Source organism: Cynocephalus volans, chromosome 15 (assembly GCF_027409185.1).
Source record: "Cynocephalus volans isolate mCynVol1 chromosome 15, mCynVol1.pri, whole genome shotgun sequence".
Taxonomy (NCBI): domain Eukaryota; kingdom Metazoa; phylum Chordata; class Mammalia; order Dermoptera; family Cynocephalidae; genus Cynocephalus; species Cynocephalus volans.
The window spans coordinates 39,055,266-39,081,360 of NC_084474.1; positions in this window are offsets into that span (position 1 = coordinate 39,055,266).

The following is a 26,095-nucleotide window of genomic DNA, read 5'->3' on the forward strand; positions in this document are numbered from 1 at the left end:
TTTAGAGATAAGGAAAAACTTAGACTTAAATTCACACGTTAAATTATAATTTAAGTTTTAGGTTAGCACATTTAAGTTGAGTGATATTTAACTGTATTTGCAATAATTGGTATTCTCATTATATAATAGCTCATCTTCAAGGGAATCTCTTACTTTTTACATTACAATGATATAGTTAATGTGCAATGATGGTGGTACTATTCTCCAGAGAATACAAATCATGTCAGTTGAAAAGTGTTTTACAAGTTTGCTATTTACTTGTCACCCAAGCATATTTTCTCCAATGGAAATGTCCATCAAAGCATTGCAGCTATTTAAATATTTATTGTCTGGAATCAAATGTGTGGGTGTAATAAAACAAATAAAATATTAAACAAAATATTATATAAAATATTTTGAAAATTATTATTTTTACTAGTGTTATACATATAGATGAATAAAATTTTTTGTGAACATTGGTTATGGTATTGCCATTATAAGATTCAAAATATAAATAATTCATTGCAAAGCAGACAGAGATGCTCCTTAAGGGAAAGAAAGACCGGCGGGGGGGAGGGGAGAGAGAGAGAGAGAGAGAGAGAGAGAGAGAGAGAGAGTCATTTGAACCTTCCTCTTGCTCTTTAATTTGGAAGGTACTGGCCGCGTCCAGCTGGAAGTCAGTTGACAGGACAACCTGAGAAGTACAGCCAGCAGGAATCAACTGGCTTGTGATACAGATCAGGGAAGGCATGGGCAAGAAATGGATTTAAGAGGAAACAGGCCAAGTTTGGAATCAATGACAAATCAGCTTTTGGCCAATTGCTTTCAGGAAATCAGTTAATTCACATTTTAAGCAAAACATTTGCTTAGCATTGCACTATAGAGGCATTTTTGTTTAGCAATAATATATACACGATTTGATTTATACATACACCTTTATATTTTCACAACTTGCTTTAATGTTATAATCATTTAAATTATTAAAATTATGCACTGTCTTAGAATTTCAGACACAAGTTTTTTTTAGAGATCATCCAATACCCCATTTAATACATAAGAAATTTTAAACTAAAAGAATTTAAGTGATTTACCATCCCTTTGTCTTTCAGTTATGCACCATATCTACCATGCCGCATACTCCCTTATAAAAGTTCTGAGAAAATATGTGCTAAACTTATAATAAATGATAACTTATAATAACTTATAATATCACCTAGATCTTATAGTTAATATTATAGCATTGTCCATAAAAAATGCACAGATAATTGCATTTTAAGAGAATCATAAATATGATATAAAATCTACATGTTATATATAATACATACCAATGAAATATGTACAACATGATAGCTGCACATTTAAAAGGGTTTGCCATTGATGATCCTGCTAATCCATTCTCCTGATAAAAATCTATCTGCAGAAAACTTTACTATATTTTTATATGTTTATAATGTTTTTTGTAGCAATTAAGAAGTTAAAAATCCATCCATTTTTAACATTTAGGACACTTAATTGCCATCAATAGAAACCTTAGTTGGTTTAAACAGAAAAAATAATTTACTGAAAGAGTTATTGTGTAGTTCAAAAATTTTATTTCCAATTTTGGGAAATAAAAATCATAAATAGGAAGATATGGAGCGAGAGTCACAAGTAAAACATGCTCCAGTCAGGGTGGCGAGAACATTGCTGACTTTGAAGCTGCGGCTGCAGACTCCAGCATGCACTGGAACTCTTGGCTCTGCATGGCCACTCTGCCAACTATGCTGGGCCTTTAAAAATGTGCTGCTACTGCTACATTCAGAAAGGAATCTCTGTTAGCTCTGATTATTTGCATCACTTGATCACGACTCAAAGTAGGTAGCTGGTGCATTTTATTGGCTAAGCCTAGTTTAGCAATCTCTACATGAGGATTGCTCAATACCCACCTCCTAAACTACCTCCGGCAGAACAGTTTGAATTGAAGAGACTGGAATACTAAAAACTACATTTCCAATATCTCCTTTGCAGAAGGGATTCTTAATTTAAACCTGACAATTATGTTCACTTCTTCGAGACTTAGATTTAGAGTTGAGTTACTGAGAAGCATCCTCTTCGATGGCAGTGATGGTGTGGTTCTAAACAGTAGCAACTTGGTTAAGCAGCATTCTGCCAGTGGTGAGAGACAGAAGTTCTTTTCTTTTCCCAATTCTACGGTGTGATTTTGGGAGTCATCCCTAGAGCTTAGCTTCAATAATGCTAATGATGCTTTCGGCCACACATGCTTCAGTACATTTTCTCATGCTTATATATGGTATATGTAATTTTGTTGCCTATAAACCAAGAATGTTTCTTACTACAACAATTGGAATCTGCAGTGATTCCCTGTTACAGATCTCAAGAAAATAGGAATTTACAATTTCTAATTTAAATTAGAATTTACAGGTTATTTTTCTTGGTTTTCTTGAAGGGTGTGAGAATACATTAACCTTAGAAAAAGGGACCCTGCAAATGCAGGATGTTCAATAAAAAGAAAAGAAAAAATAGGTGAATTAACTCCTGTGGTCCCTGCATGATATATATTGAAAACAAGCTTTGATAGATCAAACAGCTGGTAAAATACACCATTACAGGGAGTAAAGGGATATACGAACTGAAGAGTAGGTTGTTTGTTTATATCTACAATGAAGAATTGAAAGCAAAACTTTTAGGCTCAATTTGTTAATTCTTAGCTCAATTCAGAGGCTGAAAACCATGGACATTCTAATGGTATGGTAAAGTATTCTCGTATCCTTGTTGCAGGGCTTACATACCTGAAATTCAGGGCAGCAAAAGTTCACGCGATGGGCTGAAATGGGATTTGTGATGGTTTAATATTGTATTAATTTGCCTAAGATAAGTAGAACTAAGGTTGCCAGAATCCCTTTACTATTGTTTGAATGTTTTTGTTCCCTCTTACACTCGTCCTGTAACTTAACCCTCAGTGCTACAGAGTGAGGAGGTGGGGTCTTTTGGGAGGTGGTTAGATCACGAAGCCTCTGTTCTCATAAATAGATTAATGTCACTTACTATAAAAAGACTTGCGAAAGTGGGTTCACTCTTTTCTGATCTTCTTCCATGTTAGGAACAGCATCCCTCCCCTCTAGAGGATGCAGTATTCAAGTCATTTTCTTGGAAATGGAGATCTAGGCCCTTGCCAGACACCAAACCTGCAGGTGACTTGATCATGGACTTCTCAGCTTCCGGAACTGTGAGAAATAAATGCATGTTCGTTATCAATTATCCAGTCTCTGGTATTCTGTTATAGAAGCACAAAAAGACTAACACACCCTTTTATGGCATGGTTCATGTTAGAGCTGGTCAAGAAAGAAATTTGCAAGTAATTTGAAAAGCAGAAGTGAGTAACAGTAGCCATTTCTCTCAGAAGGCCATCATGGATAGAGGAGATAAGAGACAGATGTGGAAATACTAGCAGCTTCCAGATTGCCTTTGTTATCTTCTCGGAGATGGACAGATGCAGAAATTCCAATAGATGGCCATTTGTCCTCTCTCTACAGTACTCCATGTTCAATTCTCCATTTTTATTGCTGTCCTTGCTGGTCAATAGTAATTCCACAGACATGTGCATCAGTTCTTCTGAGTCCCTCTCTGACACATCTGGAAACAGGAGGGCTGGTGAGAGAGTTTCCTTTTATCCTTTATCTTCCTTTCGGACCCTTGCTTCCCTGCTTCTTCCACAATAATACAAGATCTCATTCCAATAAGAACTCCTTATTCTATAATACTCATAGTGGCTTTGCTTTCCTGACTGCAAAAGAATATCAACTTTCCTTAGGCCTCATATTGACCAACCCTCATTACCAGTCTGGATCCCAGTATCGCTCCATGGAAGATATAAAGTCATTTGCAGAGAAAAATTTTTGAATATCAAAATTTCCCACTTATATTCACAAAAAATCTGGAGAATATGTGTAGAAATTGATTCTGTGAGTGCTGCACAACACAGAGAGAATCAGAACTTAATACCAAGTTGGGTTCATCAATATGTGTGCTTTTATAAGTAAATTTTAGAGTATCATGCCACCTTGATTAATAGAGAATGGTTTGAATTGTTTGCTTGGTTAGTTGATTAAATCATAAGCTGAGCTTTCGTCTATAGTGAACTTAGGGAAAGAGAAAGACAATTCATTAACCCACTCATTAATTATGTTCACTAATGGGGCCAAAATAATCTCACTTAATAATAACATTGATGAATATTTTTAGTGGTGTCAATATCCTTGAAAAGTACTTTAGTACCTTTCACAGCCAAGAGGAACCTAAGGATACATGATGACTAAACATAATGTGGTACCTTTGATGGATACTGGAACAGAAAAAAATAAAATAAAAAATAGATAAAAACTAAGGAAATATGATGCAGTGTGGGCTTTAGTTGATAATAATGTATTAATACTGGTTCAATAATTTTGAAAACTGTACAATACTCATGTAATATAATAATTGAAAAAACTGAGTGTGGTGTATATGAGGACTGTAGGTGTTCTCATACCAATTTTTTCTGTAAATCTAAAACTATCTACAATTTTAAAAGTTCATTTAACAAAAAAGTATTCTAATTACTTTTCTCTAACCTCCTCATCTTTATTCCTGAGATAAATGTGGAAGACGTTGTCATTAAAAGAGACTCCCTGCCTTTAGTGAGATTTATGAGATCCTGGCTGGCACAGGCAGTTCCAATCCCTAACTACCAGAAGGAATGGGTATTGTCATAGCCAGCAAGGCTTGTGCAATAATTAGAATGCTTTGACATTCAGAGAGCTTTGAAGATGGTTAATTGCTCATGGTGCCTCCAATTTTGTGGACAACACTCAGAGGTCCACAAAACATGAACAAGAGCACAAACAAACAAAAACTGTAGTTCTGGTTAACAGAGAACTACGGTTAGTCAGCAAATTAGTGTTGGTTTCTCATCAGCGTTTCTATACTTGAACCAGTTAACGTATCCAGAGGTCGCTGAATGAAGTAGTACGACAGCCTTGAGAAAACATCCTGCCATATCACCAAAATCTTCTTCCTGGCTTTCCTCAAGGTATATAAAACTATTTATATCTAAAACTATATATCCAAGTTACATTCCCATGTCAACAAGAAATGGTCAACAAGTCCAGTGATTATGGATGCTGACTTTAGAAAATGGAAATCCCTGAGTTACAGAGTGGAGTCTTCTAAGGTACAGATGGTATATAAAGTTTGGCCCAATATCTACAGTGGCTTGGTGATGCCATACACTCATTATATATTGGCAGCAGACATGTGGAGATTGAATGAAGTCAAACAAACGGACTACCCTCGCCACAGGTGATCCCATTACATCACCAGTATTGCCTGGATAACCTGCCAGCAATAGAAACCAATGCAAATGCTAAAAAGACATTGTAACCAGAGTCAGGAGAAATAGTAGGGTATAGCAAGCCACCTGGCTATTTGATTTCACTTAATATCTTCTATCATGGAGGAAACAATAATTTGTTCTTCTTAAAGTAGACTTTAGGTATGCGTTTCCTTCCCTACCTGCCATACTTCACAGGTTATGCTAACCACAGAATTATTAAAAACCTCATTCCAAGTTATGCCATTTCATATAGCACTGCTTCTGAGCCAATAATTCATTTTATAGCAAAGGGTGTATATCCTATATCATTGAGAAAAAGCTGGTCATATAGAAAGATGCAGTAACTTATTAAGGACTCAGTTATCGTACCAGCTAGGATACTACAACTTGTGAGCTTGACTTGCTTTCTTATAGCATGAAACGTATAAGCTGAATCAGATACAGAATGTGATATTGTTTCTTCCGTAGTCAGAGGAATCAATAGGTGGAAGTGGGAAAGATGCCTCTGATCAATGTGTCTAATTATCCATTTCTCAACTTTTTGATTCCTGTACTGGCATCAAGACAGCATGAAAAGAGTTACATTGAATTGGGATTTGAGACTGACATTTGATAATATTGGGTCAATTGAACTCGACACCAATAGACTGAAGAGTAGAATGCAGTGTTGACTGGGGTGATTAAAGTGGATTATCAAGAGAAAATAAGGTTTCTGCTACAAGGTGGGGATAAGAAAGAAAATACATGTAACCTGATGAAATCCCTTAAGGTGTCTTACAGTATTTCTATATGTCTAAAGATAAACAATAATAAAAGATATGAGCAATCTAATACAAGTTGAAGGAGCAATATGTGAAACACTTCAGGGAAGATTTGTATTACTTACTAGCAGAGATGCAAGCTTAAAAAACACTAAGTCAGCATGAGGAAACTTTTTACAATGATATCATCACTATTGTGTTGATTGTTTCACAGGTGTACACATATGTGTAACTTATCAAATTGTTCAATTATAACATGTGCAGTTTATTGTATGTCAATTAACAATAAAGTTATTTTTAAAATACAGAGTTGATTTTGTAGCCCTATGTCTAAAAGATATTCCTACAAATAAAAGATGGCTTCACTGATAAATACCACTAAAATTTTAAAGAAATAAAACAATTTAATATAATTCTACACATGCTTTTTCAGAAAATGTAAATGGGAGGGAAAGCTTTCCCTCTTAATGAATAAGGTAAGAATTACCCCTAGTACAGAACCAGATAAGTAATTATGAGACAACAATACTTTGTGAACATAGAAGCAAAATTATTAATACAAATTTTCAAAATCGAAACTGAACTATATATAAAAGTTAATACATCAATATCAAGAGGTATTTATCCCAGGAATGCAGAGTTGTTTTGACATTTAAAAATTAATCAGTGTAATTAATCACATTAACAGGACACAGGCGCCAAATTTAGTGAGCTCCTGATGGCCTAATCTATAAAAAATAAACGATGATAGTGTTGAATTATAATCCAAAAGGAAAAAAGAAAAACAGGAGTATCTGCTAGTCTATCCTTACTTAAATAAGTGATTTAATGATGAAATGAATCATGGATGAGGGGATAGGAGGTGTGTAAGAAGTAACAAGTTTGACTTACACAGCATAGTACCAAACAATTTCTGTAAATTAAATATACACACACAAACTGCAATCAAGAATGTTTGTACTTGAGTGTTTATGAGTATAAACACATTATGTATGCAGTCATGTGCTGCATAATGACATTTTGATCAATGATGGATCTCATATACAATGGTGGTCTGGTAAAAGGTTATAACGGAGCTGGAAAATTCCTATCTCCTAGTGACCTCATAGCCATCCTAACATCATAGGACAATGCATTACTCACATGTTTGTGGTGATGCTGATGTAAACTAACCTAGTGCAAAATTTGTTGAGGAGGAGTGCCTAACTTACTCCCCTCCCAAAGGTAGCTCAGACCTTTAAGACAGAAAGCCAAGCATTTGACACATAAGGTCTGTCCCCAAAGTGAAAGGCTTGTTGTCTACTTTAGAATTCCTGCATTTTTAAATGGTTCCCACTCCTACCCATGGCAAAATAATAATTAATAACAACAAAACTCACTGAGCGCTTGCTCAGTGTCAGGATCCTATAACATAATTTTTATAGCTTTGCGGGGAGTGGTGTTATTCTAATACTCATTTGACAGACGAGGAAAGTGAGACACAGAGGGACATAGTAATTTAGTTAGACAGCCCATGCTCATGCATCTAGCAGCCAGTGTAGATAATAGGAAAAGTCATTGCTGTTTCCCTTCGCAATATACTTTCACACAACAATGGACTCACCTAAGGACACATTTAGATTTCCTTTGGTAAGTGACACTTGACTGTATATCTATTATATACCTTTATGTATGTTCACATAAACATTATATATATATATATACACACACACACACACACACAGAAATATATCTACATTATACACACACAAACACGTGTGTGCACATATGTTCACATTATATATACAGTCACGTGCTGCATAATGACTTTTTGGTCAACAACAGACTGCGTATATGATGGTGGTCCCATAAGGTTATAATAGTGTATTTTAACTGTACCTTTTCTATGTTTAGGTATGTTCAGATACATAAATACTAACCATTTTGTTACATTTGCCTACGGTATTCAGTACAGTAATATACTGTACAGGTTTGTAGCCTATGAGCAGTTGGCTATACCATGTAGCCTGGGTTTGTAATAAGCTATATCACACAGATTTGTGTAATTACACTCTATGATGTTTGCACAATGACAAAATTGCCTAAACACATTTCTCAGAATGTATCAGAAGTGATGAATGACTGTATACATATACATATATATACACAGACAAGAGTACTTCAAAAAAGTTCCTTTAATTCTATTTTTCCAAGAACTTTTTGAAGTACACTGGTATAAAATTCACAGTAAAATTGATACTTCTAGAAGGCACAAGATTGATATTAGGGACTAAAGATGGAGGAGAAGAATAAAACAAGAGAATATCTTTAAAATACAATGATAGTGTGCCATAAACTGAGATGTATATATCACAAACTGTATTAGTTCGTTTTGGAATCACTATAACAGAATTCCTGAAACTGGGTAATTTATAAAGAAAAGAGGTTTATTTGGCTCACAATCTAGGACAGCTGCATCTGGCACAGGCCTCAGGCTGCTTCTACTCATGGAGGAAAACGGCAGGCAGTCAGCAAGTGCAAGGAGATCACATGGTGAGAGGAAGCAAGAGAGAGAGAGGGGAGGCTCCAGGGTCCTTTAAACAACCAGCTCTTGCAGGACCTAATAGAGCGAGACCTCACTCACCGCCCCCCAACAGGGAGGGCATTCATCTATTCATGAAAGATCTGGCCCCCATGAACCAAACACCTCCTGAAACTGCTGCAATGGGGATTAGATTTCAAATGGGCTTTATGGGAACAAACATATCCAAACTATATCACTATGGTGAAAATAAAAGATAAAGAATTAAATGGATACAGATTAAAAAGTAGTCCCTGATTACCCAAAGTAATTAACAATTTTACCAGCTATATCATTTGATCATTAGTGTAATTCTTTCCTTAATAGAAGGTAAATTATGGTAGTTTCTTCAGAATATAAAATAATAATAAATTTATTCACCCATTTCAAATTTATAACCCAGATAATTAAGAGGCAAGAAGAAAAGAGGAAAGATTCATTAAAGTGCCCATTTTATATAAAGCACCTAACATATATATTATCTAGTGAATTCTAACATTACTGTGGAGGCAGATAATATACTCTCATTTTATACTGGAAGAAATGGAGGTTTAGGGAAGTTGTAAAATTTGCCCAAGGTCACACAACTAGTTTGTGGAAGAGCAATCATAGCAATTTATGTTTGCCAGACTTTAAAAATCACCCTTTCCTTTGCACTATATTTACTCTCTTTAAACTGATCCCTCTAAAAACCTTTTTTTCTTTCTTGAGTGAAAACTGAATTAGTAAAGTACACATTATTTTCAAAAGATAAAAATTCCTTTATATATCATAGGAGTAACTACTTGCAATTGTCCAAGTGAGAATTGGAATCTTATGTTCAAGCATTTAAGTTCTCTCTTTTCTACATATTCAGTCAAGGGTGAGCAACAATACTCAAGTGCACAGACACTGCTTATATTAGGTGACACGAGTATTTGCTACCTGCTGGTTTTTAGATTAGAGATATTCACAATAGTGTATCCTTAAGAGAGCACTTGTTTTGCCCCTGTTTTCACAGACCAGAAAATAAAATGTTTCTTTTTTTATTGCTATCAATTTTACTATTTATTCTATGACATGTTCTATTAAATAACAATACTAAAAGTAACCATAAGCATTTGTGAAATGCTATTTTGTTTATAACAATGATTCTATTTTTAGTGTCCTGGAAATATTTGAATCCAGAGTATAAACTTTTTGTTTACTGTGAGGAACTCAGGTATATTTACGTTTGTTTTACATGGATGAGAGAGGGGCAACATTTTATTCAGAAAAAGAAACAGAAGAATTCTCCTAAATGTTTGATATTAAACTATCTTTAATGAGCCTTTCTTGTTTTATTATAGATGATAATCTAAAATCCCTACTATCCAGTCACTAATAAGTTACAAAAGTAATGAAAACATTAATAATATGTGTATATGTGGTAAGTAATCAAAATAAGAGCGTTTATTCCTAAAAAAGAAAATTTAAAGGTTGAGAGTAAGCGGGCTGATTAATTGTTTGGCACTGGAAATAGACATACATTTCTGAAATGCAAAGTCTCTGTAATAATAGGATCTTCAAAGGCCCAGATAAAGGCATAAGCAGCAAGAAACAGGACTTTGTCATTTTGTATGTTTTTTAAAGTCAGAATTCTGAGATGAGGATTATTTCCTAGTTCACAGTCAAAATTCTGTAGAGAAAAAATTAAATCTTTTCATTACTTTCATTCTATTTATAATACTATCTTTAATCAAAATCTATTATTAAAGTCATGTATCTGTGAATGTTTGAAGAAAAGGACGTTTATTTATATAATTTATTTATTAATTTTATAAGCCCTTGTTTTGTGCAATTTTCTATGCAATTTTATTTGCCATGAAAGACATGACAGTCTCAAGAAATAATAAATAAACAAAAAAATATAATTTATCTATTAGGCAATAAAATGTGAAATACCAGTTTTCTTTAGAGAACAGGAGAGGGTCACCTAATTTTGTATTAACATATCAAGGAATGTTTTCTCTAGGAAAATATTTTAAGTTGTGGATTAAAAATGGTGAATAAAAGTTAGCTAGGCAAAGGGCAAGGACAGGGGTGGGACTTGCTGAGGGGAGGAACAAAAATGAGTGTTCCATGCAAAGGGAGAACCTTAGACAGGAGCCTAACAGAAAATGAGCGTGGGAATTATTGTAAGAACCATAAATAGTACAGTACAGTGGAAATGCCAAATGAAAGATATAAGTAGTCACAGAGAGAGAGAAGTAGGAAACAAATAACAAAGGGACTTGTAATCATTTTTAGGGAAATAGAGATCAGTATAGAGATTAGGAATATTTTTGAGGCGATAGACTTGACAAGGCATGGTGATGGAATCACCTATGGAAAATAAGAAAAGGATTAGGGATTGATTTGGACAAATGTTGGAATCATGTTCTAAGAGGAAGAGAAATGGAGGGGTGGGGCTGGGGCTGAAATAAGTCCATTTTTTAGCATATTGAACCTGATCGATCTATTGTACATCTGAGTGAAGATGTTCAACAGGAACTTGGTCTGAAGCTCAACAGAGAGTTCTGGAAAGGAGATAAAGATTTAGCTCATCATATTATGTGAGAAACCTATTTTACAGGTTTATTTTACAGGTGGTAAATTACATTTCTCATTGAGTGTGGGCATAGTGAGAAAGGCAGAAGGCCTTGAATTAAATCCTAAAAATATATTCCATGGACAGGAAAGAGTGTTTTATGAAGGATATTTTGAATTGCCAGACAGACAAAAGGAAAATAAGGGGAACATAGTGCCATGGATTCTAACGACAGGAATTCTTCCAAGTGGTGTACAGTCCCCCATGTCAAAGGCTATAGAGAGGACTACAAGCTGAAAATATGCAATGGATTTAGCCATTACATGGGCTAATTAAATTGGTAAATACAGTACAGTGAATCTGAAAGCTAGGGTAAAAGCAAATTACGGTAGTATCATTTTCAGTACTCAAGTCACAGTAATAGGCTCTAAGCCAGCCATTACTGAATTTGTCGAAAGGATGCAGAAATCCTTGCTTATCAAATCTTAGAGCATAGGACTTATGATTAAACAATCAAATTTCAAAGAAAGTGTTCCTTAAAACAAATTTAAGAAAGTGGTAAATAGCATTATGCAGTATGTTATGAACTCGTCACATTTTCCAAACAGGTTAAACAGGTAAAAACTTGGAATATATTCATAAAGTACTTAAATGTTTTTCTGATTTTGTGGTAGCAATTTACATAGGCTAAGCAGAGAAGTTTAGGAAGCTGTATTTCTGTGTCTGTCTAACATTAATGAAGACAACTATCAAAAATTTTGTAGTAATAAACAGTTTTCTGTTTATAGACCAATATGGAATAGCTTATCAAGGAAAGATAGAAGTTATCAGGGAGTCAGAAATCTCATAGGAAGAGTTATTTTTAAATGATATGGAAGCCTACTCGGTGGAATGTAGTGATTAAGATCACAGTTTCAGGCTTAGGTTGTTATGTCACTAGATTTTAGCTGTATTAACCAGAAATTATTGCCAGTATGATAGTTAACAATTTTCTTAAATTTTTACAAATCTCTAAATTTCAGTGTCTACATTAGTAAAATGTCGCTAATAATAGTAGCTATCTCATGGAGTTATGGTGATGATGACAGGAAATAATCCATGCTAAAGCACTTATAAATCAGTGCCTGCCATATGGTAAGTCCTTAATAAATATAGTCATGCACTGTATAGTGACATTTTGGTCAAAGACAGACTGCATATATGATGGTGGTCCCATAAGATTTTAGTGGAGCTGAAAATTCCTAGCACCTAGTGACGTCATAGCCATCATACAACATCATAATGTTGTAGTGCAATACGTTACTCATGTAGGAGTAATAGGCTATACCCTATAGCCGTAGGTGTGTAGCAGGCTATACCATCTAGGTTCACGTAAGTACATTCTGTGATGTTCGCACAAGGACAAAATCACCTAACAATGCATTTCTCAGAATGTGTCTCCATCCTTAAGTGATACACGACTGTATACGCTTTATTATTGTTCTTACTGTTTATGATGAATCACCATAAAATCGAATAAAATATTCTACCTTCAGTTCAATAGCTAAGCGATTGTTTCATGCTTGAGTAAACAAAAATCATTCAATTGTAGTTTACTATCATTATTGTTATTGTTATCATTTATGAATTCTAGAGAAATTCTTATACAGCAGAATAATTGCATATATAACCCTTGCTTTCTCTGGATCTCTCTCACGTAAAGGAGCAAACATAAAACAAAATTTTACACAATATATCTATTATAGCCCTAGGCCCCTGTCCGAATATGAAACAACTAGCGACCGAAATTTTCATTTTTCATAGAGCATTTGCTTCAAGAAGGAAACTCAGGCTTAGCTTCCTCAAGCATGTTTATTAGAGTAAGAAGTTTCATTTATTCCTCAGATTATTTTTACAGTCATACATACTGATTGCATTTTGCTAAGGGCATGGAACTTCAGGTTATTTTGAATTCCCCAGAGATTTAAAAACTATGGAGCAGAAGAAATTGCCTCCAATTAATGAATCTATCTTTCCATTATTTTCAATGTTTAATGCTAGATTAAAACACATTTCAATATACTGAATTATAGCAAAATGACAGGAAAATCTGTACTCATGTTGTTATGGTAAGGATATATAAACATCAGACAGACTAATGTGTCTTTTTACTGCTTTACATAACTTTAAGTAGCTTATGAGTTTTCTGTTCAAAGTTTTTTTTTTTTTTTGTCCTACCTCAGGCTAAACAAAACCATTTTATTTTTAGTTTATGTTTTATAACTTTGTTTTGGAAATCATTACCTATAAATTATTCATAAATTCCTATTGCTCAGTCTTTCCATAAAGCTATCCATAATGTATTATGAATGCATTGGCTGTTCAAAAGCATTATAACAGCAGAGATTTTATGAAAAAAACTAAAAAGTGAAATCCATTAGATAATTTTTGGAGAAGTTATACAGTGGCAACACTAGCAGGAAAAAAATAAGCAGCAACTATAATGGTGATATATATACATGTACATTAGTTTTTTTTAATATTAGTCTGTGACTATAGAAATTAAATTAATAAGTCACAAGGTTTACATTTCTTAAAATAATTTTATGTTTTTAAGCAAACTAAGAGCTCACAATATATATTTGAACAGTTCGAAGAAACTTTTTGGTAATACATGCCCTTTCACTTTTCTTCATTTTACAAAAAGCAACAAAAGTTTTACTTAGAATCTCAAAAAAACATTTAATTATCAAAAACCTGTAATTGTATCCCAAATAGCAAGCAGTTTCTACAGTCCCATCTGTCAGGAGCCATTTTTAACAATAGTCACCATTTTAACAAATAACAGCCATTTTATGTAAGCCTTTCTCTTCCTCCTCAGAAAAGCCCGCACGCGCCAAGCCAACACCTCTCCCACCTCCTCTTCTCATACCACGCCACTATCACCCCACTGCTCTTCCGCCTATCATAAGCTGCCATACCCTGTGACAGCCCGCCCCTTCTTCACTATGTATATAAGCAATCGCCTAACAATAAAATTTTGAGGCTTGATCAGAATCTTGTCTTGCCTCCATTCTGTGTGTCTCCTGTCTCATCCTATTTTCACCAGCTACAGGTAGTCCTCCTCGAGCCCATGTTCTTACCTGTCCCACAGGATGGGACATTCTGGCGCCCAACGTGGGGCCCGAGGCACGGAACAACGTTGCTGGCACCTACTCGGAAGACGCCTGGCCAGGCATACCCTGAGCTCCTGAGCTCGTTTCGAGCCCGTGGGTGATCAATCCTCAGGACAAGACTCGATTTTGATCGTTGCTGGACTAGCCGCCCCAGTGGACATCGGACCGGTGAGTAGGTGATTATCATGGGACAGGAATTGAGCTCTCACGAGCTCTTCCTTACAGGGCTTAAGGATTCCCTCAAGATGCGCAGAATTAAGGCTAAAAAGAAAGATCTCTGAAGTTTTTTCAATTTCTTAACTGATGTATGCCCCTGGTTTCCTCAAGAGGGCACCATTGATCATAAATACTGGAAACGGGCTGGTGACTGTCTCAATGATTACTATCGTACTTTTGGCCCCAGCAAGGTCCCCGTGTCTACCTTTTCCTACTGGAATTTAATTAATGACATTTTACAAACCCATTCTCAGGACCCGGATATCAAAAACATAATACAAGTGGGGGAGACAGCCCTTAAGGACTGTTCTCGCCCCCCCTCAACTTGCCCCTCTGTCGTAATAGGCATGCCGGAGGGACTTAGCAGCCATGATGCTGATCCCCCTGAAAAGACCCTTCAGACAATCTGCCATGAAACTAACCCCTCTAAAAAGACTCATAAAACAGCTCCAAAATTATACCCCTCCCTTACTTCCTTCGCCCCTCATAACGATCAACTTCCCCCTGAGGACCAAGAGACCTTAGACGAACAGGCAGCTCATTATCATGATAACGAGGATCCCTGGCAGCTTATTGTGCCATTTCTTCATCCACTGCCCTCTGCTCCCCACCAACCCCCCCTTATCCCCTCCCTCAACCACTTCCTCCTTTTGTGGGCCCCCTATGCCCTGTGCCTGAGAAACTCCTTCAAAACAACCCCCTACAACAAATAAATTGTTCCCTGACCCAACAAATTTCCTCCCTCAAATCCACGCTTCAACAAAAACGACAACACGTCCAATTAGTCAAAGAAATAAAAGCCCTTGACCATGAACTTAGTTTGCTCCTTCTAAAAGATGCCACACCCAAAAAACGGAAGACACCCAGTCCACCAGTCTTAACTTTTCCTGTCACATGCAGTCGCGCCCTCATAAATTCCAGTCAAGATGAGGGCGAAACCAAAGATCAAAATGATCCTGACACCCAAGACCCCCTCTCCACCGAGGAGGCCTCCGATACGGAGGAACCTGAGGTTGAAACCCTGAGTAACTTCTCCCAAGGACAAAAATATCGTAGACTCAATCTTAAACATCTTAAAGATTTAAAAGCTGCAGTTGGTTTATACGGACCCACTGCACCCTACACCCTAGCACTTCTCGAAGGCCTCAGTGATCGGTGGCTAACACCAAATGATTGGTTTTCCCTAGCTAGGGCTACCCTCTCCGGGGGCGACTTTGTTCTCTGGCGCACAGACTTTGTTGAAAACTGCCGGGAAACGGCACAGCGTAATACAGAGAATAAAACTTCTAAAACTTGGACTAGGGACAAGATGTTAGGGAGACCTCCTTATCAAACTAATGAAATTCAGGCTGCTTTCCCCCAGGATTGTTGTCCCAAATTCAGGTCGCCGGCCTAAAAGCCTGGCGCCAACTCCCACCCAAAGGATTCGCCACCAATTCCTTGGCTAAAGTTCGTCAAAAACCAGACGAACCATATTGTGATTTTATTAGCAGACTAACTGATGCAGCAGAACGATTGGTCAGGGAAGGCGAAAACGAAAGCGCCTTCATTAAACATCTAGCTTACGAAAATGCCAACCCCACCTGTCAGGAAAGTATCCGCCCACACCACGGTGGTTCTCTTGCTGATTATATTAAGCTTTGCTCTGGGGTTGGGGCCTCCCATACCCTCGGCCTTGCTATTGGAGCTGCTCTAAAACCCCTTGTTGCCGCAACGACCAACAAGGGACAACAATCCAAGACTTGTTTTACATGGAAACAGCCTGGTCACTTCTCGCGAGAATGTCCAGCCAAGGCTCACACTGCTCCACAGACTGATGCCAAACCGCCTCGACCTCCTCCCTCCACTGTCTGCCCTCGCTGCAGATGGGGAAAACATTGGGCATCTGATTGCTATTCCAAGACTGACATTGACGGGAATTCCCTACCTAAAAAACAGGGAAACTCCCAAAGGGGCCAACCCCTGGCCCCATCCTTGGGACAGAACCTAGGGGCTATACGGTTCGTCCCCCCGAAACAGGTTCTCCCCGCCCAGGAGTTAGCTCCCTCCAACGAGCCACCCCTGGAAGCGCAGGATTGGACCTCTGTTCCGCCACCGACACAATACTAATTCCTGAACACGGTGTGCAAATGCTCTCCACAACTGTTTATGGCCCCATGCCCCCTGGTACCTTTGGACTCGTCTTTGGGAGAGGGAGTTCTTCCCTCGCTGGTCTAACCGTAGTCCCCGGAGTTATAGACAATGATTTTACAGGACAAATCAAAATCCTAGTGTCAACAATCTCGGGACCAGTCCCTATTAAAACAGGCCAACGCCTAGCTCAATTACTAATATTACCCCTAAATACACAAAATCACCACAATTCATCCCATCCCCAGTCAGATTCTGCCTTTGGCTCTTCGGATGCCTACTGGATCCAACAAATTACTCCTGAACGGCCCTTACTAACCTTACATTTAGAAGGAAAAAAATTTGAGGGACTAGTAGACACGGGGGCTGACGCTACTGTTATCTCTGAAAAACATTGGCCTTCTTCTTGGCCTTCTAAAGTCTCTTATACCCACCTCCAGGGTATAGGACAGTCTACTAACCCAAAACAAAGTTCTAAAATCTTAACTTGGACAGATATGGAAGGAAATTCAGGAAAAGTACAACCCTATATTATCTCAGGAATACCCGTTAATCTTTGGGGGAGAGACATACTGTCACAATTAAAAGTCATCATGTGTAGCCCAAACGAAATAGTAACCAGTCAAATGCTAAGTCAAGGGTTTCTCCCTGGCAAGGGACTAGGAAAAAATAGCCAGCGTTTTAAAGAGCCTATTTCAGTTACACCCAATACCAACCGACAAGGGTTAGGAAATCAAAATTTATTCTAATGGCCATTGATCTTCCTGCACCCCACGCGGAAAAAATAAAATGGAAAACAGACACCCCCGTTTGGGTAGACCAATGGCCACTAACTGAAACTAAATTAACTGCGGCCACTATGTTAGTGCAGGAACAACTTAATGCTGGCCACATTGAACCTACCACGTCACCATGGAACACTCCTATATTTGTCATTCAGAAAAAATCAGGCACATGGAGATTACTCCAGGACTTACGAGAGATCAATAAAACCATGTTCTCTATGGGAGCCTTACAACCTGGGCTCCCCTCCCCTGTAGCTATTCCCTCCAATTATTCCAAAATCATTATTGACCTTAAGGATTGTTTTTTTACCATTCCTTTACACCCCCAGGACAGAGAACGTTTTGCATTTAGCCCCCCGGTAACCAACTTTAAGGGGCCAATGCAAAGGTTCCAGTGGAAAGTTCTTCCACAAGGAATGGCCAACAGCCCCACACTATGCCAAAAATATGTGGCACAAGCTATAGATCCCCTTCGGGACAAATGGCCTCATATTTATATTATTCATTACATGGATGATATTCTCTTGGCAGGAAAAACCGCCCCTGAGGTACTCAATTGTTGTGCCCAATTACAGGAGGCACTCACCACCCTTGGGTTACAAATTGCACCCAATAAAATTCAGTTAAAAGACCCCTATTATTACTTAGGCTTTGAGCTCAATTCGACTGTCATCACTACTCAAAAGGTTCAATTAAAGACTAATCATTTACACACACTCAATGATTTTCAAAAATTTCTAGGGGATGTCAATTGGCTACGGCCTTATCTAAAGTTAACCACAGGAGAACTTAAACCTCTCTTTGACATATTACAGGGTGACCCTGATCCTCTGTCGCCACGTGCTCTTACCTTCAAGGCACATAAATCACTCCAACTTTTAGAAACTGCTATACAAAAACAACAAGTTACATTCTTAGATTACAGCCAACCTTTCTCCTTCATAATCTGTGCCAAACCACACACCCCTACCGGGGTTATTTGGCAACATAGCCCCCTATTATGGGTACACTTATCTTCATCTCCAAACAAGGTTTTAGCAACATATACCACCCTCGTTTCTAAACTAATCAAAATAGGAAGGGAAAAGAGCCACCTACATTTTGGAAGGGACCCTGACCATCTTGTTCTCCCCTACACCAGAGAACAAGTACAATGGCTAATGCAAAACGATGACTCCTGGGCTATTCCCCTGATCCTATTTCAGGGACAAATTGACAACCACTACCCTGCCAATAAACTTCTCCAATTCTCTCGGCTACACCCTTTTACATTCCCAAAAATTACCTCTCAAAAGCCCCTAAAAGGAGCGACATTAGTTTTCTCTGATGGCTCCTCCTCAGGTACAGCTGCTTATATCGTAAATAACCAACAATATATTATAAAATCCCCATATCAATCAGCTCAACTTGTTGAATTATTTGCCATCATACAAGTATTCAAGCTCTTAAAAAATGAGGCCTTTAATCTATATACTGATAGTGCATATATTGCCTTCTCTGTCCCATTATTAGAGACTGTTCCCTACATAAAACCTTCTACAAATGCAGTACCTCTGTTCCAACAATTACAACTGTTAATTTTATCTCGACAAAAAGCTTTCTTTATTGGACATTTAAGAGCCCATTCGGATCTTCCAGGCCCCCTCTCTCATGGTAATACACAGGCCGATACTCTAACCCGGGCCTGTTTCTCCTTACTACAGGACCCCTTTAAAAGTGCCCAACAATTTCACAACCTACACCATGTAAATGCCCAAACGCTGCGCCTCCATTTCAAAATCACCAGAGAGCAAGCCAGAGACATCGTTAAAAACTGCCCCCTTTGTGTAGTCTTTTTATCTTTGCCACACCTTGGGGTTAACCCCAGAGGCTTGCTTCCAAATGAAGTATGGCAAATGGATGTTACACACATTCCAGAATTTGGCAACCTAAAATACATCCATGTCACAGTAGATACCTTCAGTGGCTTCATCCTCGCCACCCTCCAAAGTGGTGAAGCCACAAAAAATGTAATTGCTCATGTTCTCCACTGCTTTACACTTCTGGGTAAACCTAATGTCCTAAAGACAGACAATGGCCCTGGATATACTTCTCAAGCCTTCAAAACCTTTTGCCTTCAAATGCACATCAAACACATCACAGGAATCCCATATAATCCACAGGGCCAAGGCATTGTTGAAAGAACAAATCAAACCTTAAAAAATACCATTAACAAGCTTAAAACCACAGGTCTCTACCCCACCAAAGGCTCACCGCGTAATATCCTTAACCATGCTCTATTCACTCTAAACTTCTTACAACTTGATACACAGGGAAAATCAGCAGCCGATCGTCATTGGCACCAAAAAACAAATGACCAGTACGCACAGGTCATGTGGAAAAAATCCCTCAACACTTAAATGGCAGGGCCCCGACCCGGTCCTCATATGGGGACGTGGCTCGGCCTGTATCTATGACACTCAAGAAGGGGGTCCTCGATGGCTGTCTGAACGTCTAATCAAACCAGTAAACCCCCCCAAAGAAAATAACTCACCCAACCCAGGGAAGGATCCCTGAGAAAAAACTCTTTCTTTTCTCCTTTACAGACAATGAAACCCTGCCTCCTCGCCCTTCTTTCGTACGCCTTCTGTGTGCAGGCGGGTTTTCAACCTCCACCAAGTCGTGAAGAACTCTACAAGGCCCTTTTTGGAAACCCTTGCGATTGCAAGGGCGGTACAGTTTTCCGCACCCCAAGTGCCTATACCAGTCAAGTTGACTGCAACACAAAGGTAGCCTATACCGCAACATCTTACACCTGGTCTGAGGTGACAAAGCCTGAATGGGTCTGCAAAAACAAACCTACAATCATTCCTACAGTACAGGGTCACCCTGGACCTTGCCCTAAAAACTGCACCTTTCTCCAGTCCGTCCATTCCACTTGCTACTCTTCTACACAAACATGCACTGACCATACACAAAAACCACAAAAAACCTACCTTACTGCTACCTTAGAAAGGGCTTTTTCGGGCACCTTTGGCAGCGCCTTAGAGGGAGGTTCTGAAAAATATTCTCAGGCATCCTGTCTCCCACAACATGTTGGCAAAAATGTGTGTTGGTCGCCCATGGCCCCGATTCATGTATCAGATGGAGGGGGCCCCAGCGACACCCTAAAAGAGGCTTTAGTTGCCCAACGAATTCAAAAACTAGCCCAACACTTATATCCTCAATTAAACTACCATCCACTCGCCCTTCCAAAACCCAGAGACATTACTTTAGATCCACATACACAAGACATCCTCAGCGCTACCCACTCTCTATTAAACTCCACCAACCCCTCCCTTGCACAAGACTGCTGGCTATGTTTAACCGTTGGCATGCCTCTACCTACTGCCATTCCTATGTTCAATGCCTCATATATCCCCTTTAGTGAAACTGCCAATTGCTCACTATCATCCCCCTTCAGAGTACAGCCCTTGGGTTTCAATCTCTCTGATTGTCTCCAGGGACCTTCACAAAATAATTCCTATGATGTTGATGTCGGATTTGTCACTTTTTCCCATTGTCATTCCATAACTAATATTTCCACCCCCATCTGCCCTTCTCCAGGACAGGTATTCATTTGTGGAGGCAACCTTGCCCATACCTTTCTCCCTATTAATTGGACAGGCCTCTGTGTTCCAGCGAGCCTTCTCCCTGACATTTCTATCATCCCCGGATATGAGCTCGTCCCTCTTCCTAGCCTTGACTTTATAACAGGACGCCACCGGCGTGCTCTCCAAGTCATTCCCTTGCTTATAGGCTTGGGGATTACAACCGCTATGGCCTCCGGTGGGGTGGGGATAGGGGTCGCTGTTAACACCTATAATAAATTATCTCGTCAGTTAATTGATGATGTTCAAACCCTCTCTGGAACTGTTAATGATTTACAAGATCAAATTGATTCTTTAGCTGAGGTAGTTTTACAAAATCGCAGAGGGTTAGACCTATTAACTGCAGAACAGGGAGGGATCTGTTTAGCTTTACAGGAACGGTGCTGTTTCTATGCCAACAAGTCTGGCATTGTTCGAGACAAAATCAAGAAATTACAAGAAGACCTCATCAAGTGAAGAAAAGAATTGTTCAAAAACCCGCTCTGGACTGGACTTAATGGACTCCTCCCTTACCTCCTCCCTATCTTGGGCCCCCTTCTTTGCCTCCTTTTACTTATAACCTTTGGTCCCTGGGCGTTTCGCCATCTCACCAACCTAATTAAGAAACAAGTTGATGCCGTCCTTTCTAAACCTATCCAAATTCATTATCAACGGCTGGCATCAAAGGACGCGGGAGAAGACTACTATGGCTCCCTCCCTACGGGGATGACATGATAACCAGAGGCATGTCTACCCTCTCCCTTTAGGGAGAACAGGGTATGAGCACTGGGGTGAGTGTAAAACAAGTATTACAAGGGAAGGTCACAGAACTCCGACCTCCTCTGGGTTTCCCTGTGAGCACGCCTGGCTTGCATACAGGTTGGTATCTAATCTATCAAAAATCAATTTCGGCTCTGCTCCTCCCCCCAAAAGATACAAAGAGCCAACGATGGTGGATTCAAAAAATCCACGGGGGAGCCAGGCCCCTACTCCCTCACCCGGTTAATGCTCGCCTTCCCTTCTGTCTTTGAACAGAAAGGGAGGAGATGTTAGGAGCCATTTTTAACAATAGTCACCATTTTAACAAATAACAGCCATTTTATGTAAGCCTTTCTCTTCCTCCTCAGAAAAGCCCGCGTGTGCCAAGCCAACACCTCTCCCACCTCCTCTTCTCATACCACACCACTATCACCCCACTGCTCTTCCGCCTATCATAAGCTGCCATACCCTGTGACAGCCCGCCCCTTCTTCACTATGTATATAAGCAATTGCCTAACAATAAAATTTTGAGGCTTGATCAGAATCTTGTCTTGCCTCCATTCTGTGTGTCTCCTGTCTCTTCCTCTTTTCACCAGCTACAGGTAGTCCTCCTCGAGCCCACGTTCTTACCTGTCCCGCAGGACGGGACACCCATCAAAATAGTTCTCTTTCATAAACTTAAATTTTTCTCTCATACTCAAATTCTTGAGAGAATTTTGTTTCTTTTACTTTACTTAAAAATATAGATTATTTTTAAGGGTACCTTCATCTTTCATGTACTAGAATACAAAATGTATTTCCACAGAGTAGTTACTGGTTCATTTCGAAACTCTTTGAAAATTGATGTTATTTTATTTTTTAAAATTGTTATTTTATTTATTTTCACACTGGGTACAGAATTTGTATATTTAAATATTTTGGGTCTATTATTAAAAAAACCTTACAAATCTGAAGCCCCTTTTGCCAGCAGTACATAACTTACTACCCCTTCTCATTCCAGTCATCTATAGAACCAGAGATTATCGAATCTCATTTCTTAAGATTTTGGCATCCAGTTTACTGTAGATCTCTACTACACTAGTAATCGATTATTTTTCCCCAACAGCCTGGACTCCAAAGTCCTCTCCTTCAAAGATCTTGTCCCCCAACCTACTTTAGCCACCCACTCCAATCATCTTAACCTATACTAATAAACTTGGAATCCCTTAATAATTTCATATGTGAATATCCCCATCTCATCCCACCATCTCTTTACCTTTAATTCCCTCTGTTACGTAACTGCTACAATTTTTCAACCCCTACAGACCTGCTGAGAGAACCAACTGTTCACTGTTCTTACCTGCCCCCCCCAACCAACCGACATCTTCATTTCCCTCTTATGCAGCATATATCCCGTTGTCCATGATTATAATCATTCCTTGGTTCGCAGTTTAAATCTCCTTAATCCTCATTCTCTTCTGTACTTCACATGACCAAAGTACCAACACTTGTTCAGCTATCTGCCTACTCTTGCCCTGTAGGTAGGCAGCTGAACATGACTAGAGAAAAACCTCAGCTAACCTTAAGTGCTTCCCAGGAATTCTCTATAGTTCCCTATTTCATTATATCTCCATCAGTTCTCAATGACTTTCATACTTCCCTCTTTTTCTCACTATATCAATATTCCCTTGTCCCTGTTATTTTGGATGAATTCTTCCTTCTCATTTATATAGCCAGACTCTCAGTTGATATACTGGATTCCACACCTCTAACCTATGTAAAGATTAGGCTTGAGCTGTTGTTACACTGTGTTCCCAGTATACATCCACTTCTCTATTGTATCATTTTCATTATCATAGAAACATGCTGTTGTTATATTTATATTTTTAAAAATCCCATGATTACACATTACATCTAAAACTACCTACTTATTTCATAGCACAACTTTGCAGAAAAATTCTTCAGAATAGTTTCCTGTTCTTATGATGTTTATGTCCCCTCTTTCAGTCATTCTTGAACAACTGCAGTTAGATTTTCTGAAAATATGGTCTTATTAAAGTCAGTGATGATGTTCAAGCTGCTAAATCCATTAATCATTTTTCAGTCCTCATTTTACTGACCTATCAGAAGAATGTGACAATTGATGTCTTTATCTTTCATGAAATATTTTACTTTCTTGGCTTCCAGAACACAATTTCATTTCATTTCTATTAATTCAAAGGATGCTCACTCTTAGTTTTATTTACTGCTTGCTCCTTGTCTGTCCAATGTTTTTATATTAAACTGCCACAGGACTCAAACAACAGAGCTCCCCTCATCTCTACCCATCTTTTCATCCATATTTATGACTTGATATGCCTTCAATGTTCTAGTTCTAATAACTCCCAAATATGCATCTCTAGCCAGACTTTTACACTGAAATTCAGATGCATTTATATAAATGCCTCACTTGTATGTCCAACTTTTAAACTGAATATGTCCTAAACCAAGCTTTTGTTTCTCTCCACCAAAATCTGCTCCTCTCCCTCTCTCTCCAATCTCAATAAAATCTTCTCTCTACTCAGGCTCAGTCTTAGAATTGTTCTTAGTTTCTTTCTTACATACTCACCAATAAAATAAATGAATAAATCCTGCCAATTTTATCTTCAAAATATATTGAGGATCTTACCATTTTTTATAATATACCTTTCTACCTCTCTATTCTGAGTTGTGATTGACTATTGATAGGATTACTAGGGTACATCAAGAAGTTCATGGAAAGATTTGTATTATCTTTTAATTCTATATTTCCATGAACTTCTTGAAGTAGCCTTGTATTTCAGTAGCTTTTGAGTGTTCGTAGTGCTTTCATTCTTATCTGTGTAGTCCATTTTTCATGTGCCACTGAGGTAAACCTCTTAACATTTAAATTCAATCATATAATTTCTATGTTCTAGCTACCTAAATGGATCAAGATCAGTAACAGTAATTAGCTTATAGAATCTGATATCACCCACTGCTCTACCTCGTTATCTACTAACTCACTCTTGCTCTTTCTTCTCCAGCTACATTATCTCCTTATGTTTCTTTAACACATCAAGTATGTTCTACATCCTGGCCTCTGAACTTACTCCCTTCCTTTCTGGAATGTACTTCCTGTAGGTATGCACCATGTTAACCATAGGGGAGGGGTGACTTATTTTTGTTTTAAATGTTGTTTCTTTCTCCATCACTCCATCAAGGTACGATCTAAATTCATTTCTTTTCTTTGTTTTAATTTTAACATTTAATTGTACATATTTGTGCAGTATCGCGTGTTGCTTCAATAGACACATATACTGAACAGTGATTCACTTAAGGTAGATAGCATAGTACTGGTTAGTCCACCACTATTCCTACCCCCTCCCGGGTCCCAGACCACTTCTTGCTTAGCCTCTGGTGACTATTATTCTACCTACTACTTTTATAAGAATCACTTTATTTTATTTTATTTTTTAGATTCCACATATGAATGATATCATACAGTATTTGTCTTTCTGTGCCTGACTTACTTCACATAACATGTTGGTTTCTGGTTCCATGTTGCTGTGAATGATAGGATATCATTTCTTTTTATAGCTCAATAGTATCCCATTGTGCATATATACCAGTGTGTTTTATCCATTCATCCATTGATGGGCATTTAGGTTGATTCCATCTCTTGGCTTCTGCCAATAGCATTTCAATGAACATGGGAGTATCTTTTGGACATACTGATTTCATTTCCTCTAGGTAGATACCCAGTAGTGGGATAGCTGGGTGGTAAGGTAGATCTACTTTTAGTTCTCTGAGGAACCTCTATACTGTTTTCCATAGTGGCTATACCAAATTACTTGCCAAGAATGTAAGAGGGTCCCCTTTTCTCCACGTCCTCACCAGCACTGGTTATTTTCTGTCCTGTTTATGATAGCCATTCTAACTGGGGTGAGATGAGATCTCATTGTGGTATTAATTTGCATTTCCCTGAGGATTAGTGATTTTTCATGTGCTTGTTGACCATTTGTATGTCTTTTTTTGAGAAATGTCTTTTCAGGCCCTTTGCCTATTTTTTAATTGGGTTATTTTATTTACTTATTTATTTATTTGCTGTTGAATTGTTTGAGTTCCTTACATATTCTGGATATTAGTCCCTTGTCTGCTGCATAGGTTTCAAACACTTTCTCCCATTCTGTAAGCTGTTTCTTCACTTTGTTGATAATGTCCTTTGCTATGCAGAAGGTTTTCTG